The sequence below is a fragment of the Mesoplodon mirus genome (genome assembly GCF_964341445.2).
Source record: "Mesoplodon mirus genome assembly, chromosome: 3".
Taxonomy (NCBI): domain Eukaryota; kingdom Metazoa; phylum Chordata; class Mammalia; order Artiodactyla; family Ziphiidae; genus Mesoplodon; species Mesoplodon mirus.
The window spans coordinates 15,456,975-15,469,293 of record NC_138978.1 but is presented as its reverse complement, the minus strand read 5'-3'; positions in this window follow the sequence as shown (position 1 = coordinate 15,469,293).

Below are 12,319 nucleotides of genomic sequence, written 5' to 3'. Positions count from 1 at the left end.
ACAAAGCTGTTGGTCCAGCAAGGAGCAAGCCTATAATCTCCCCAGCGGTCTGGGCTGTGAGGGCACCTGAGACCAGGCTCAGTCCCATTCCCAAAGCGACTCAGCCACCCAATGGCCCCACTGGTGAGCAGGAGTGGACACAAGAGGTGGCTCAGCGTGCTGGGGAAGTGGCGGCCTGTGTTCCCCCGCTCGCTCTGTCACAGCCCCAGTGGACATAAAGCCTACTAAGGGCATATGACATTGCACAGGCCTGTGGCCTACAGACTGGGTCAAAGGCCAGTGGGCAGCCGTCTGGAGCCTCCAACAGACCCCACGATTGGCAAGAGGGGAAACTTCATTTTTTAAGTGAAAGCAAACCCAATTCTCCCCTCTAAAGGGCCTAGAAGCTGTGACATCCTGGTAGCAATAAGCACATCCAGCCCCCAGATCTTGGTTCCTAAACACCATTCTCTAATAAAAGGAATCAGAGCTCCTTAGAGAAATGACTGATTCCAGGGCTGAGGCAGGGAAAAATGCAAGATGAGTCTGGAACATCTTGCAGTGCTAGAGAGTAGGGAAATGCTCAAAAAATAAACAGATGGTGGGATATCAGAGCAGGAACCAACCTGAAAGAGATCCCAATGGCCAAACCTAAACCAGGATGAGCAACGGAGCAAATAACAGAATTAGATTATCATCCAAAGTATAAAATAAATATCCATGAGTCTGTACTGCTATAATGATTGAAGAAATAAATAAATGGGGGAGACTAGACAAATCTCCCTTATAGAAGAATTTCAAATAATTCATGTAGGTTTTCCCCCTCCAGGAGGTGGAGCTTAGTCCCCCACCTCTCTGAGTGTGGACTGGACCTAGTGAAACCCTCCAAAGAAAGGAAGTATAAAAAGGGTTTAAAAAGAAAAAGAAAAAAATGTTTACAGTAGAGAAACCTGGCAAACACCACCATAACTAAGTTAACATCATCAGTGAAAAAACAAACAAACAAACCCAGGAATATATTGCTTGAATTTGATTGGGTGTCAGCAAACACACAGGAGTTACCAGGTGCCACCCACTGCTCCAAGTGCTTTGCCCATATTTACTCATTTAATCTTTCCAACAACACTTGGAGGTAGGTATCATCATTATCCCATTTTATAGATTTGAACAGTGAGGCACAGGGAGGTTAAGTAACTCGCCAGAGCCACTGGCTCAAGCACAGAAGGAACAGGAGTTGAGGCCAGGCAGTCTGGGGCCTTGATAAAATGGTTTTTCGTTTGCCACCTTCAACTGCCAAGACAAGGCATTCTCCTCTCTCTGCTATAATGGGCACCTCCGGAAACTGAGGCCACATAACCTGCCCAAGATCTCCAAATACCACAGGGCCCCAATGCCCCAGGCACCCAGATTGGAGTGGGGAGGGGAGAGGATGAAGACTGTTTGTTGCTTCCTCCTGCTCTGGGCCATTCTGGGCATTGGGGTGGTAGGGATGAATAAGGTCCTTCTCTGCCCTCAAGGAGCTCTTAGCCAGGCAGGGGCAGCAGTGGCAACACAGCAGGACTCAGGCCAAGAAGGAGAGAAGCTGGGTATCATAGGAGCCAGAGGGGGGCACCTGACTCAGCCTGGAAGGTTCAGGCAGGCTTCCTGGAAGAAGAGAAGCCATCCAAGTTGAGGCCAAGGTCAAGAGGGAGTCCATCAGGTGACGGGGGGAGAAGGATCCCCAGAAGAGCTTGTCCCTGTCCTCCATACTCCAGACCTTTGTGAGTGGGGCCTGAGTCTCCCTCATTTGACCAGGACAAGCCCTGCTCTGGTTCCAAGGCCACCCTGGCCCCTGGCTGTTGTGCCATGAGCAGCCCTATGACGCCAGCCCTGCTCTCATTGCCACCCCAAGCAGAACCTTCATCTCTGGCCTCAGTCATCTCAGCTGGGAAGTGGGCCTGCAGCCCACTGCCCTCCCTGGGCTCTGAGCTTCAGAGGCCTTGGCAGCCCTCTGATGCATCCAACAAAGCCCTAAGGGAGGCAAAGGGAGCAATTACAAGGATGCTGGGTGGGGAGTTGCCCTCTTTCTCTTCTGCTCCCGGTCTGGGTGGCAAGTCAAAACAGTATCACCAGGCACCGGCCTTGGGTCTTCTAGTTAATTAGTAAATCATAGAGGAGTGGGCAAGCTCTCTGCCCCTCCTCCTCACCCCGTTCCCCACCTCTAGCTGTGGCCCAGGGCTGAGGGTAGGGCCTGGTACACAACAGATGCCGCTGGAACAGGGGTTGGATGCTTGCAGTGTGTAAAGTGCTTGCATTCTCACCTCTGGTCTTCTGTGCCTTTACGCAGGATCGCCATGCCTCCATGGCCCCCTCCCCAGAACAGTGTTTGGCACCCACTAGGCCCTCAATAAATATTTGCTCAATAAACAAAGAATGAAGGACAGAGGGGCCACGCTTTTGGGATCTGGGGGCTCAGTGGAGCCATATGGAGCCAGATTATTCAATATCCCCACATGTGGGTTGTGTCCGGGAGGCATGCTATGCAGGCGGCCTCAGCTCTCGCTGGCTGGCCAGGACCACGCACGCAAGCAGTAAAGGAGAAGGGATTGAGCATTTCTGAGCACCCACTATGTGCCAGTCAGTGTGCTAAGCCCGAGACCCACACTGTCTTATTGAAAGATCACAATGATTCTGCAAGGCATGGATTATCCCCATTATACAGATGGGGACACTGAGGCTCAGCGAGGTTATGGTATCAGACCAAGATCCCACAGCCAGGAGGTGACAGAGCAGAATATGAGACAAGGGCTGTCTCATCCCACTGCCTGCTGCTGAGTGACATCTGGGAGTTTGTGGGGTTCTTAGGAAGCAAGGCAGCAGGAAGACCCTTGACTGGAAGAAGAAGGGGGCTCTGTCACCTCCTGATGACCTTGCTGTGGGACCCTGGTCATGTCCCTTGGGGCGCTGCATCTCGGTTTGTCTATTTGTCATATGGAGGGTGTGAGGAAGTCCATCCAGGCTGGGCTGAGGGGCTCCTGCCCCCCAACCACAGATTGCCCCCGCCTCTCCTGGCACCCTCTCCCCAGGCAGCTCCAGGCAGCAGGCCCCACTCCAGCCCCTCAGGGTCTGGCTTTCTAATGCAAACCTTATCAGCTATTCTCTGTTGGCAGAACCAGACCGGGGTTTCTGGGAAGCCACGGCTGCATCCCCCCTGCCAGGGGCCCCATTTCAGCAGCCTCATCACATTCCCCAGCAGCCTCAGCAGCCTGGATGGACGGATGCAGTTTCCACTCTGGTCTGGCAGCCAGGCAGCTGCGTGACCAGGTCTCCTGCTGGGCGGAGGGGTCCTTCCCCCAGGGACCAAGCCTCGGGGCCAGGCAAGCCAGTCCCAGCATCTGGGCCCAGACAGTTACATTGCAAAGCCCCAGGATGTCTCCACATGCCTCTTCCCCCAAACTCCACACCTCTCCCATTTCTCCTTCCAGACACCCCAACCTGTTCGCAATTCCCCATCTGAGCCCTCCCCCATCTCTGCACAGACTCTCCTCCTTTATTTATGCTTGAGGAAACTGCACTCACTCTTCCAGGCCCACCTCAAGTTCTTCATCCTCCAGGAGACCTCCAGAACCATTCCTGCTACCAACTGATTTGGGAAAAACCAGCCCCATTCTCCCATGCGGCTTCAGCACATGGACCACAACGGGGCTGGAATGACAGTCAAGGTGGGTCCTAGCTCCTCTGAGCAAGTGAGGGACAGAAGTTCCCTCCATATCCCTTTCTTCAAGAGCTCCATGAACTGGGGTTATCATCTACCCCATGGGCAGGGGGACTGTGTACCCCATTTGCCAATGATAACTTACTTGGTCACCCAAATGGGGTATACAGAAGGGAAAGGCTTGCCCAAAGCCCCGCAGCTGGCAAGTGGCAGAGTCAGGATCAGAACTTGGCTCGTTGGCCCAGAGCCCTGCTCCCCGCTGATGGGTTTCTTTTTGAATCTTTTTTTTTTTTAACATCTTTATTGGAGTATAATTGCTTTACAATGGTGTGTTAGTTTCTGCTTTATAACCAAGTGGATCAGTTATACATATACATGTTCCCATATCTCTTCCCTCTTGCGTCTCCCTCCCTCCCACCCTCCCTATCCCACCCTTCTAGGTGGTCACAAAGCACCGAGCTGATCTCCCTGTGCTATGCGGCTGCTTCCCACTAGCTATCTATTTTACGTTTGGTAAAGTACATGTGTCCATGCCACTCTCTCACTTTGTCACAGCTTACCCTTCCCCCTCCCCATATTCACTGAAGGGTTTCTGAGTGAACGAGACCAGGCTTTCTCCAGGGCTTACTCTGTGCCACCCACTGCCTAGACCTCTTTCCCACACACCCTTGGCATGACCCACCAGCTTCCTCTGACCTTTCAACGCATGCATCACAGCCTCAGAGAGGATCCCCCATCACCCAACTTAAAGGTACCCCCGACCCCCACCATATCTCCTTCATGCACTTTTTTAAAAAAATAATTATTTATTTATTTATTTATTTTTGCTGTGTTGGATCTTCGTTTCTGTGCGAGGGCTTTCTCTAGTTGCGGCAAGCGGGGGCCACTCTTCATCACGGTGCACAGGCCTCTCACTATCGCGGCCTCTCTTGTTGCGGAGCGCAGCCTCCAGACGTGCAGGCTCAGTAATTGTGGCTCACGGGCCTAGTTGCTCCGCGGCATGTGGGATCCTCCCAGACCAGGGCTCGAACCTGTGTCCCCTGCATCGGCAGGCGGACTCTCAACCACTGCGCCACCAGGGAAGCCCACTCATGCACTTTTGACTTTTTGCAGCTACTGGCTCACATGATGTGATAATCGTCTGTCATAGACGCCACCTCCTGCCCGCCAGCCAGTTCCATGAGGGCAAGGGCAGGCCTGTTTTGTGGCTCCTGGATCCCCAGACCTGACTCCTGTGGGCTGCCCTCACGTATATAATGTAGGAATCGGTGAATGGTTCTTGGTACTAGGGAAAGGGTGGGTAGTGGGAGGATCCAAATGGTCCCCTCACAGAACCCCCCACCCCCCAGTCTGCCTGGGGAGAGACACTCATGGAAACAAGAATACTCAAAAGTTCAGTGCTGTGTGCTATGACCCAGAGAAAGAGCAACTTGGTCAGTCTGGGGTGGGTCAGGGAAGGCTTCCTGGAAGAGGCAGCCTCTAAGCTGACTTGAAGGATGAGGTGGTAGGTTCATCTCAGAAGCCAAAGGACAGCCAGTGTGGCTGGCCTTCTGAGATGGTCTCTTTGCCCTGCTAGGGATTTAATTTCGATCCCGAGGGTGGCACCAAGGAGCAGATTCTTAATATGGGGGGAGGGGGATGGGCAAGAAAAATCTCAACTTTTTTTTTTTTCAGGATTGTGTTGTCCTCTTGTAAAATTTTTTGCCTGCCGTTTGTAAGACCAGAGCCACTGCCTGCCTGGCCCTGCAGGGCCTGCTCTCCAGAACAGGACTGAGCCCCGGAGGATGCAGGTGTCCCGGTCCCACACCCTTCCCACCACATCCCCAGCCATCTGTGTGGGAAGGTCCATTGTGGTGGCCTCTGACATCACGGCGGGGGGCAGCATGATGTCACAGGGCCTCATTGTGGCCATGGAAGGGGAGGTGTCCCCCACCAGAGGCCCGCTCCCCACCCCCTGCCCAATCCTATTGAGCACGGGCTGGGGACAAAGGAAGGTGCTTTGTGCTTTAACCCTGTCTGAAGTGAGTCACTGGCTGCAGAGGGAGGGGACAGCAAGAGGTTGTGCATTCCAGAGCCTGCCACCTCCCCTAGCTGGGTCTCCAGGTCGGGCTGGAGGCCCTGCTTCCGCCACCAGTCGCTGCCCCCATGTCCCCAGGGCTCCTCGCTGGGCTGCCAGCAAGTAGGACAGCAGAGGTAAAGAGAGTCCAGGCCCTGCACCTCCCGCCCCAGGTCGCCCTCAGCTCTGGGGCCAGAACCTGTGAGGACGAGGCTAGAGGCAGAAACCCCTCCTGGACCCCTGACATGACAGTCAGCCTTGAGATGAGGACGGGAGGCCCTGGGGGCTGCAGGGGGCCCTGTGCGGGGAGAAGAAGCAGAGTCAGCTGGAGTCAGAAGGCGGAAGTCCCTGAAAGACAGACCTGGGGGACAGGTGGGGGACCGAGACCTAGAGAGGGACAGAACTTGTCACCCAGCAGCATCTGTGAACATTTATTAAACACCTACTGAGAGCCATACTAGTCTGTGCTGTGGGTTGGTCGTCTGATCCTTGAAACCCTGGACGGTGGTGGCCAGCACCAACCCCAGGCCTGGCCACTTTGGACAGGGACTCAGGGGTCCCTGAGGGAGGAGAGGGCAGGGCTCCTGAGGCTCAAGCTCTGGGGTCAGAGGACCAGGTTTGCAGTTCCTCCTCGGCCACTAACTTGCACACTCTCCCTCACTGAGCCTCCGTTTACACATCCATAGAATGGAACTAACTGTACCCCTCTCAGGGGTTGTCCCGAGGGCTGGACGAGATAGTATGAGCACCCAGAACTCTCCTCCAAATCACTAGCCCACCCTCACCGTACCTTCAGCTGGAGGTGGGGGCAGGGAGTCTCTAGTCCTGGCACCCCTGCTCCACCTCCATCTCTTCTTGGGTTTCAACCCTCCGCCAAGCTCTTCCAGGCTGGCATCTGGAAACTGTCTGGGGCTTCGACTGCCGGCTGTGGACACCTAGGTGGGGGGAGGTACAGCTCCAGGAGAGGCCTCGGCAGCACCCCTACCGCCTCCCAAGTGGGTTTCTCCATCCTTGGCAGAGTGCCTGGGCATGCAAAGAGGCCAGGGGTGGCTTGGTTTCGGACAACAAAGTCCTGTTTCTCCCTAGCCTGAAGAATGCCTGGCACCCCCTCTTGCCCCCGCCCCATCAATATCTATTACCTAGGCCTAGCGTTCACTCCATGGGGCCCAGGCTGGGCACTGGCTCTGCCCTGAGCCTCTGGGCAGCACTGGCCCTTTACAGTGTGAGAGTGCCACTCCTGCCCCTCAGCAGCCTCCCCTGCCCACCATCACACACACACACTCGCAACACACACACATACACGCGCGCGAACACCGAACAGCCCAGCCCTTGGGTCGGAGCCCTGAGCCCAGTCCAGAATCCGAGGCAGTCTGGGGCAAAGGTGTCTGCAACAGGCTACGAAGGAAGAAAGGCCCGCAGAGCATGAGCACCCTGCCTCACCTTGCTCTTCCTGTGACTTTGCACTTGATGATGTTGTTAAAAATATCCAAACTTGGCAAAGCAAAAAGTCACAGCCCCACCCACACCCGCCCCTACTTTTTGGATTGGTATTGACGTGTGACATCCCAGGGTCCGAGCCCCTGATTCTGTCCAAGCCCTTTGTTTTTCCCAAGGAGGATGCAGAGGTCCAGGATGGGCAAGAGGTTTGCCCGGGGCCACAGAGCCTTGTAGGGCTGGGCCTAGGGGGAGCGTAGGGACCGGGGAGGGCCGCACACACTCTGGTGGGATCTCATTCTGAGCCCAGCCAGGGGCGGCGGGGAGAACTGGCCTCCCTGGTAACGGCTGCACCCTTTGTACAGATGAGAACACTGAGGTTTGGAGGGGAGTGGCCCAAGGTTACCCAGCCAGGAGCAGAGCGAGGATTTGAGCTTCAGCCCGGGGGCCCTGTGGTTGGGATGGATTGTCAGAGATGCTGAGCCCCCAGGTCCCCTCCCTGGCCACCGCAGACCCCAGTACAGTCCCAGGCTTCAGCTAGGGCAGGCCCCAACTGGGAGGAGGGAGACGGATGTTCAGGCCCAGGCTGCTGCCCTGGTCTTGACCCCTGGGCGGGCTCTGCCCTCCTGCCACAGCCCTGGCCAGATTCTGCCCAGACACCTCAGGAATGTGGGGGGAGGGGGACTCAGGGAAGATGGGGCCTGGGGTCCAGGGGTGGACAGAACAAAGAAGCCACGTGTCTGGACTCTCCCTGCACCCTGGGCTGGACCGCAGCTGCCAGAGGGGGACCCCCGAGGGTGGCTCAGGCATGTGTCCCTGAGTGCTGTGTGACCCTTGGAATGCAGCTACCCGTCTCTGGTTTCCCGGGCTGCAAAATGGAGTGCAGCAGCAGGGGGCTGCAGGCCGAGGAGCCTGCTGAAGGTCTGAGGCCGGGGCCTCTGGCAGAGGGGTAGAGAGGAGAGGGGGCCAGCCCCGCGGTGGGCTCCTGCCGCAGCCTCAGGAATTGCCTTAATTACAGCGTCAGCCTCACTGTGCTTCCTGCCATAAACCCAGGAATCTAAATTAGAAGGCAGGAGGCTGGCTCCCGCTTCCCTCCGACCCCTCAAGTCTGCCGGGAAGTTCTCCTGGAGACAGACCGCTGGTGGGGGGCTAACTACAGAGGTGCCCAGGGCTTAGACTGGGGTGGGAGCCAGGCAGGCGGGCGGCTGTCCCCAGAATCCTCGTGTCTGTGTCTGCGAGTGCCTGCTGTGTGCCAGGCACGGGGCTGAATTAGCACATTTGATCCTTCCAGAAGTACTGCAAGGTCCATTTTACAGAGGAAGAAACTGAGGCATGAGCTCAAGGTCCCCCAGGGTGTTGGAGGCTAAGCCAGCTGGACCCAGGTTTCCAGCTCCCAGGCCAGGGCTGGTCCCTTTGTAGAAGGCAGAGGGGAGGGTGGGGGACAGTGGAGATGGCTAGTCCTTCCTGGGGAGCGGAGGGGGGACCCTGAACTGTGAGCCTGCCCCCACAGCCCCAGGGGGAGATGGGAGGGAGGTTGCTGGGCGGGGGGTGAGGGACTGCTGTGCAGGGACCAGGCAGGGCGCAGGCCAGGCGCAGGGCATGTGAATGGCTCTCCACCACCCTCGGACCTGGGCAGGTAGACCAGCGCTGGGGCTGGGGCCCTTCCGATTCTGAGGGAAACCCAGCCAGGGACCAGGGTGCGTGCATGTGTGTGTGTAGCTTGTATTTGTGTGTGACAGTGAATGTGTGCGTGCCTGCGTGTGGTGGGGAAGTGAGGTCATCTGGGCAGAAGGGAGCTGAGCTTGTCCAAACCACTGGAGCCACTAGGGGAGAGAGAGACAGACTCGGGGTGGGGGGAGGCAGGGAGTAGGGGGTGCTGAGGGAGGGAAAGAGACCAAGGCAGAGAGGAGAGAAACAGGGAAGGACAGAGCCAGAGCCAGAGGGATGAGGTGGGGTGGGAGGCAGACAGACAGACAGGATGATGGTGGATGTTGGGTTGGTGGAGAGGAGACAAGAGATGCCCAGAAAGAGGGCGAATTGGAGAAAGAGGGAGCCAGAGAGCAGAGATGGGGGAGGGGTGGGGCTCCCCTGGAGGGAAGTGGGCTGTAGTCTAGGCAGCTTCCCACCCATGCCTCCCCTGAGTGGGGGACCAAGGGAGGACCCCTTATGTCTGCTTTTGTTCTGGTCAGTGGGTCTAAGATCACCCGTCCCTAAGGCAATATTTTTTGGGGGGGGAATATAACAACTATGATTTTTATTTTATTTTATTTTGAATTTTATTTCTTTTATTTTTAATAAGCAGGTTCTTATTAGTTATCTGTTTTATACATATTTGTGTATACATGTCAATCCCAATCTCCCAATTCATCCCACCACCACCCCGCGCCCACCTTCCCTTCTTGGTGTCCATGCATTTGTTCTCTACATCTGTGTCTCTATTTCTGCCTAAGGCGATATTTTGAGGACCTGTTATCTGTGCATGCCAGGGTGTGGTCTACCTAAAGGAGCAAACGCTCAGAGGCTGAAGAGGCCAGGGAGTGGTCCCAGAGTGTGCCCCGAGAGGATGGGGGGACAAAGAGGGGAGGCTGGCAGAGACAAGAGGGGCAATTCAGATGGAGGTCCTCCAGGGGGCATGGGGGTCATCCAGGAGGCTGTGCAAAGCTGGGTCCGGGCCACACCCTGGCAGGGCTGGGGCAGGCACCAGGCGTCCGCTGCTCACCAGCCACATCCCAGTCCCTTTTTGGCTCTTCCACCATCCAACACCTCCTAAGTGGCTTATGAGGTGCCATGGGCCCGGCAACCTGGCTGACTTCTCACCGTGCTCACCCTAACCCAGTGGTTCTCAAGCGTGGTGATTTTGCCCCAACGGGACATCTGACAATGTCTGAAGACATTTTTGTTTGTCAGAATTGGGGGGTGTGTGTGTGTGTGCGCGTGCGCGCTACTGGTGTCTAGTGGTAGAGGCCAGGCGTGCTGCTAAACATCCTATAGGACAGCCTGTACAACCAAGAATTGTCCAGCATACCCATCACCCTTCTGTTTCCAGGCGTGCCAAAGTTCCTGCCTCGGGGTCTTTGCACGTGCTGTTGGTCCTGCTTGGAATTCACTCTCCCCAGATCATCACATAGCTGCTTGCCTTCTCATCCTTCCAGAATCTGCTTAAATATTCCCTCCTTAGTGTGGTTTTCCCTGACACCCCCATTCCCTCCTGCACTCTCCATCATAAACCTCTGAGTATTTCCCTCCCAGCACTTATCCCCAAATCCTGAAGATCTTGTTTATTTATTCAAATCCTTATTTATAGTTTGTCTACCCTCCACTTGGCTGTGCGCTCCATGAAGCCTGGGGACTTTGGCTCCCAGCGGGACCCAGATGCTGAGCACTGGGTGAAAGGACTGAAAGCTCGCTTAGAACAGCAGGGGCTGTTGTTGGTTTTTTTGGGGTTTTTTTTTGCAGTACGCAGGCCTCTCACTGTTGTGGCCTCTCCCGTTGCGGAGCACAGGCTCCGGACGTGCAGACCCAGCAGCCATGGCTCACGGGCCTAGCCGCTCCGCGGCATGTGGGATCCTCCCAGACCGGGGCACGAACCCGTGTCCCCTGCATTGGCAGGCGGACTCTCAACCACTGCGTCACCAGGGAAGCCCAGAACAGCAGGGGCTGTCTTAAGAACTTTACTTAGCTCAGTCCTATGAGGTAGGCACCATTGCGATGCCCATTTCACAGAAGGGGAAACCAAGTCTCAGGGATATCAAGTGACTTGCCCAAAGTGACACAGCTAGCCAATACCCGAGCTGGGATTTGAACACCCAGGCAGTCTGGCTTTAGAGTTCATGCCCTGAACAGCGCCAGGCTACAGCCTTTCTGCAAATGTGAGCTGAGTGGCTGTGTGAACTGGTCACCAGGATGCATGTCCCAGCAATCCAGACCCCCGTCTCTCTCTCTCCCTGAGAAAGCCTCCCCCACCGTCCCCTTGCTCCACCGACCCCTCGCTCCCCACCTTTCTCTACACTCCAAGTCAGCAGGGAGATAAGGCTCATCTTTGCAGATTCCTACAGTGAGGAGACTTGGGGACCCAGACAGGAGGGCTCCACACCATGGCGATCTCCCCCCCGTAGTCACCACATGGGGGCCACATCCACTACCCTGAGTCACTGTGGACTCTGCCAGGCACTCTTGGGCACTGGAGAGGAGGTGTCCCCCTTCCTCGTGCCTCCCTGGCAGGGCAGGTTGGGCTGAGCCCGGGCTGAGTCTGAGGGCTGTGCTCAGCTCCACACTGGGGCCCTCCCTGCCCCAGCTGGCAGCCCCTAATGAAGAACTACAACCAAGAGGGGCCATCACGGCAGGGAGAGGAAGAAGCTCTCACCAGCAAGCTGTGGGTGCCCTGGTCTATCGGGGACGGGGAGAGGAACTTGGAAGGCTGCCCAGAGCTGTTTGCTGCCCAGATTCCTAGCAGGAGGGCCCTCCCAGTCCAGAGCCCACTGACCGCCCCACTTTTCATATTGCTGGGTCCTCTCTGCCAGGCACTGGTAACTCTTGACTCAACCAGCAGCTGCATGGTCCAGTCCCATGTCCCCAAAACTTCTTTCCCTGGTCCTGTCCCCTCCCCCAACATCTGTGATGACCATCGAGTGACACTCTGGGCCTGGGATCTGCCAGGGAACTCCTTAATTCTCATTCATTCATTCATGCATTCTTTCATCATGTGGTAGTTAGAGCATGGATGCTAATCCCAAGGGCTGAGTTAATATTTTGCTTCACCACTTACTAGCTGTGTGATCTTGGGAAAGTCCCATCATCTCTCTGAGCCCCCAGTTTGCAACAGTAAAAAGGGGGAAGAGGGACTTCCCTGGTGACGCAGTAGTTAAGAATCTCCTGCCGGGCTTCCCTGGTGGCGCAGTGGTTGAGAGTCCGCCTGCCGATGCAGGGGACACGGGTTCGTGCCCTGGTCCGGGAAGATCCCACATGCCGCAGAGCAGCTAGGCCCGTGAGCCATGGCTGCTGAGCCTGCGCATCCGGAGCCTGTGCTCCGCAATGGGAAAGGCCACAACAGTGAGAGGCCTGCGTACCGCAAAGAAAAAAAAAGAAAAAGAAGAATCTCCTGCCAATGCAGGGGACACGGGTACGAGCCCTTGTCCGGGAAGATCCCACATGCTGCA